Source organism: Anser brachyrhynchus (assembly GCF_964034855.1).
Source record: "Anser brachyrhynchus genome assembly, chromosome: 1".
Lineage (NCBI taxonomy): Eukaryota > Metazoa > Chordata > Aves > Anseriformes > Anatidae > Anser > Anser brachyrhynchus.
In genome coordinates, this window is record NC_137694.1 from 118317243 (window position 1) to 118323242 (window position 6000).

Consider the following 6000-nt stretch of genomic DNA (forward strand, 5'->3'; position numbering starts at 1 on the left):
TCCACAAATGGTTTACACCACAACTTCACATTGTAAGGGACCGTCTGTCCGGTTGTAAGTAGATGTATGTATTCTATGCCATATAATAAGGGTGCATGCGCACACATCCATAGAATATCCTTTGTTGTGGCTGTTAAATAACTGTCCAGATAAAAATAAATACAAATGAGTCTTTTTTTTTTCTCCTGGAAAGGTGTATCTGCATGTCACAGTTTTAAAAAAAAAAAAAAAAAAAGGCAAAGGTAGTGAAATATGTGTTAGCATAAGTAGAGACAATGGATGAGGAAAAAGGGCAGTTGCTGGAAACCAGAGAGGTAAGCGAAAGGTTGGCATCAGATGCTGAATATCTCTTGCCTAAAAATAGCTCTTTCCTGTACTTCTGTAAATACTAGGAAAAAGCAAAACTACACAAATAAAGTGTGTTGTTTTGTGGGTGAAATGTCATGGTGAGAACAGAGAGAATCGCGTAGCGGCTGGTCATTCTGCATCTCCAGGAATCACCGAGTCCCTCCTGCCTTTACAAACTGCATATGCAGGCTTAGGAAGAGGACAAGGAGAGAAGAGAGCAAGCGAAAGGCTCTGGGATTAGGCACATTCCAGTGACTCCGCAGAAGGCTGCAGTCAAGAGCTTGAGCAGGTTTCATCTGAAAGAGAGCAAGTCCTTTGCCTATGAAATGTTAGCTACAGACTGAGAAAAGGCAATGCAGAGACTGAAAGGTGGTTCAATATTGTAAATGAAAGATCAAGAAGGACATCGAGTGATGATGTAATTGAATGCAGGGCACAGTTGGGGAGCTATAGAAATGTGAACGTGGGATTGGTACTAGTAAAAATGCAAAGACTGCAAAGTGCAGAAGACTGAGTTGACTGAGAAACTACAAAGAAAAGTGAAAATCTGGTGTTGGGATAAAAAGAGGGAGGGGAAGAGCCATTTCACCCCAAAGGTCCTTACTGGTGCCCCTTAGTGCTGAGCAGCACTTCCAGGCTGGGGCGAGGGGACTGCTCTCCCTGAACCATCTTCTGATTTTTCAATTGCCAGAGGGCTTATTTGAAGCTTGGCACTTTTGTGCTCACATCTGTAGTTTCTCCTTTCACAGACCAGTTGGTTCCTGTGCTTATAAGAAATGCCTGTGAGGGTTTGGGTAATTCCCCATCTGATGGCTGCAGTGACGGAGGGGCTCTGCAGGTCTCTGAAGCCATCAAGAGACTTGCATCCAGTCACACTTACTTGATTTTGCACTTTCAGGCATCAGTGTTGTCCTTTGCTCATGGGATAGCAGGGTGGAAACCGGGTCGGATGAGCAACTAGTAGAGAACCTGAGTGAGGCTGACACTTTGCAAGTACTTTTCAGGTAAGGTGAAGGCCTGTCCTGTGTGGGTCTGAGTCCCTCCCATGATATTTAGGTTACCACAGTTATTTGAGTCTTGGGTTGGGGGTAGAGTTCATGCTTCAAAACTAAGCATCATAGTATCTGCATTATTCTGATATTTGTATTTATTTACCATCACACTAGCTGATTCTCCTCCTCTAATCATGTTCATAGTGTGTCTTCAAAAATGCAACAGAAAAAAAAATGAACTAAAACATCTCATTTTTCCTCATCCCTACAAATCACTTTCTTGTATAAGCCTAGCTCTGACGTTGTAGTGTTTCCTCCCAAGATTGCAGGACACAGGTTTCATGTTTGCTAGATTTTTTTTATTTTTATTTGTGGCCTGTGATCTCTGACCAAGGTAATTTCTGTTGTTTGTTTCACATAAAGATTCACAGCAGGTAAAACCTTGGAGAGATTGTATTAGACAGATGAGCTGTGGCAGAGTGGAGTTACGGTGAGATGCTTAGCCTTTTCTGTTAGTACTTTAGTGATTGTACTGACAAGCTACAGCGAAGATCTAATACCTAGGGATGTTATTTCTAGGATGTCATTCTCCTTTCACTTGTGTAGCTCAGGAGCAAGCATTTGGAGAATTCAAAAATGTTATATGTCCTTGCCATCTTGGGCGCTGCAGTTTTTAAGTTTATCTGGTACCCAAATCCTTAACAGGTGGCCTGAATTTCTCAGGTTATTCAGAAACCAGCAGCAGCTTGCATTGAGGTCAGAACTCAAAGCAGCAGCCTGAGTTCATATGCTAAATCAAGAGGGATGAAGATGCATTTGTGTGTGTGTGTGTATATATATATATATATATACACACATGAGTTACAGCGTGAATCAGGATCAAGCTGAAAGAGAGATGGACTTCACTGCAACTTCTGAATTCTCACCTTTTCATTTCTGTGATACAAAGGGTAGTTGGCATAGAGTGTATGGAGCAGCCAAATAACATCCAGGGTAAAGTTTAGGTTTAGTAAGGAGTGGGTTTCTTCTGATTCTTCTGCCAAACACAATGCTCTTATTTCTGCTGCAGAGGACAGAGTATTATGTTTGAGTCTGAGTCATCCAATTTTGCTGCAGGCCACGTGAGACTTTAGCTTAATAAGTACAGCAGGTTCTGAAGCTATTATTAAATCATTCCTATCATCTGGTAGGAAACATCTGAATGTTGTGTTGTTCCATGACAGAATCTGCATGTTTGGTTTTCCACTGATACTTGGGGCTAATAACCATGTAACTGAGGGGTTTGACTTAGCTATTGCTGTTGGGAATCCTTGTAACACTTCCTCCCCCTTCCTCCTCTAGCTGCAGCTTTCCAGTTATATGAAAGCAAAAAAGCATTCTAGCAAATAATAGAAGAGCTCAAAAAAATGTATCGATCACATACTCTCTGTTCTGAAGTGATATGCATGGTCCTGTGTGCTGGAGTGACTGTCACCCCATCGAAGTGTGGGCGCATTCAGCTCTGTGCTTCCCTCTTGGCTCTCTTACAGGGCTGAGAGTAAGAAAGTTTGCTCGCTTGCTTTGAAGAGGAGAACATGTTAGCACAGCTGGTCAGCACATCTGCTTGCAAAATGGAGTGGCTGCTTAAAACAGAGAGAAATATCAGTAAACCAGTTTTCCTTGCTCTGATTTTCACATTGACAGGTCTCAAAACTGGGGTCACCAGCCCAGAAATGCAGAACTGGGCTGACTGACAAATCTGGATGAGGAAACCTGAGAATGGGTGCTCTAGGACTGATACCTGTACTGGAGCTATATTTGACAGGCTAACTTCTCACATGTTTCACTGTCAGGTAAATCACGAGACTCTGACCTTACAGACGTCAGATTTCAGTAAATAATTACTTGAGGGGGATGAAATCCCTCTTCAGCAAAACACCTAACAATGACAAATTGATTAAATTCCCTGATCAGTCAGAGTAAAGCTAACACGTCTGATTCTCAGGATAATTTCCCCATCACTGTTGTTTGAAATAAGACCTCGTGGTAGGAAAGTTACAGATGATGTAAGCCATTCAGTAGCAGGGAAAACAAAGCTCCTACATTTATTTGCCTGCTTGAAATCCTATAATAATGTAATGCATCTGTCGAAGCAATATCTAAATCTCATTCCAGAGTGTGTCACCAGAAAGGAAATGGTATTCCTCAGCACAGACTGGTTCCTATACACAGTTTTTTCAGTTTTCCCAGGCCCATAACAGCAGACAAAATTAATCACTAGCATCCAGTATGCTCACCTACGCATCCCTTCTGTGTTGCTTTTGCTGTCTGTGTTTTCCAGGCACAGTTGAAATTGCCCATGTAAATGTGTTTTGCTGAGAACAACAACAACAAACAACCCTGTGATCAACTATATCTTATTTTTTATGCCAAAAAATGGATCTAGTAAATGCTCCATTGCTGCATGCCTTTCTAGCAATTTTCTTATTCTGTGACATGTGATTGTAAACAAAGCAAGTTTGCCCAAGCAATTCCTTCATGAATGCTAGTTTGGTTCCCCCAGAATCAAATTCTGGATCTGTTCCATGGTGTACAGCCTTTGCTGGCCTCTGCCCATACAGGTACCACAGCTTTCTGCAGCAGCTGATGCCCTCCATGGGGGATGTGGTGGCCAGGCATGGATGCCAAAGCAGAAAGTTTTCCTACAGTGATACATGGTGATGGATTTTGGGTCTCTGGAGGACTTGGCTGAGCTTACATTCATCAACCTTTACCTTATGCAGTGAGGCCAGTTGTTGAAGCTGGCCAACACAAAGCTGTAGGCCACCATGAGGCCTCCCCTCAGCCTGCTCTGCTCTGGGATGGACAAACCAAAGGACCTCAGCTGCTCCTCATGCATCTTGCCCTCTAGACCCTTCACCATCTTTTTAGCCCTCCTTTGGACACTCTTTAATAGTCTAATAGTTTTATGTCCTTCTCATACTGTGGTGCCCAAAACTGCACACAGTACTCGAGGTGAGGCCACACCAGTGCAGAGCAGCACAATCCCCTCCATCTCTTGGCACGGCCTCTCTGCCCTCAAGGGAGTCAACAACTCCTCCAAATTTAGTTTCATCTGCAAACTTAGCATGCCAAGTGGGACAACGTTTGCCAGCTTCCAGTTGCCTATAGCAATACTTAATTTATGGTAGCCAGCAGACATCTCAGTAGTGTGTGCAGTGGTGGGGTGTTCATGACCCATGGCATACCTAAAAGACTTGCAGAGACTCACCCAGTCACACCTCACACAGAGATGTACACTCAAACCAGGCATGCTTCTGAGCAGCAGCTCTTCAGCAGCAGGCATACTTCTTTAAATACAGCTCCAGTCTTGGTTGCTCACTCCATGAGCATGGTGGTGGTGGCTTGGAGGAGGGGAGGGGACGTGTAGAAGACAAATAGAACAGACCAAGTGCACCATTTTATTAAGAAAAACAAAGTGATGTATTGCCTTTGGCTTTCTCCCTAGCAAATGCAAGGGTCAAACTCTCATAGGCTCCAAAGCAAGCAGGACTTGGCTTCTCTGTAGGAATCCTATTTTACTGATAAGTAATTCTGGCTCTGCAGCTTTTCCTCTGCTCGCTAGCACTGTTCCGTGGGCAGAGGGACAAAAGAGAGTGGGGCTGCACTGCTGGCAGGAGGGGCTGATGGCAAATGGTGGGGAAACTGCACCCCTTGGATGAAATGGTACGGGGGATGAGTGTGAAGCACCCCCCAGCCATGGTGGATGAAGATACCAGGGCAGGTAGTGAGGAGCACAGCCCTGGTCAGAGGACATGATGAGAGAATGAGCAAGAGAAACAAAAACAGAGTAAAAGTGCAGGGAAGAGGAGTGGGGTTGGAGAGCAGAGCTGGCCACAGATTTGTCCCCTTTTTAACAGAGAGCTGTTGGGGTTTTGCTTTGTTTCTATGTGTTCAGAAAGTTTCTTGATCTTCTCAGCTTCTCACCAGAAAACTTGTTTGCTGTCTGTGAAAAGTTAATTCCTCTCTTATGAGACAGCGGCCGAGAGCCAACAGTGCATTTCCATCAAACGCTTGGGCAGAGGGAGAGACTCAGGGAGGGGGAAACCTCCCCGCCCAGTGTCCAGACTGTGGAGAAGCAACTGACAATGAAAGGATAAGGATTTTTTAAAAAGAAAGAAAGAAAAAAAAGTCCAAGGTGAATTCAGTGAAATCCACTCAAAGGAGAAGGAAAAAGAGGAAAGAAAGGAGGGAAAGGGGAGAGGATCAAAAACTACGACAGAGACATGGCTTTGGCTGTGCTCGACAGTGACAGGATAGGATCCAGCCGCTACTGAAACCCTCTGGGAGAAGTTTCCTGCTAAAAGCCAGCAGCTGTGGACCGTCAGGGCATCATGGCTTGTCCCTGGTGATGGTCCCTGAGCTGCTCTCCTGGCAGTGTACCCAAAAACCACCACAGCAGTGCCCCTGAAGGGGAAGGTTGCTCTCGTTGCTCAAGGCTTCCCATGATGGCCCTTGGCAAACCCTGATTTTCCTCACATGGCTGCCGGTCAGTCCAGGGTTGTGCAGTTTGCTGTGCCCGTGGCTTGCAGGGACACTGCCGTGCGGTCAGGGCCCTTGGGCCATGCTACCCATGCAGTTGTGAGAAGACAGGAGAGGCTGTGGGACAGCCCCAAGGGAG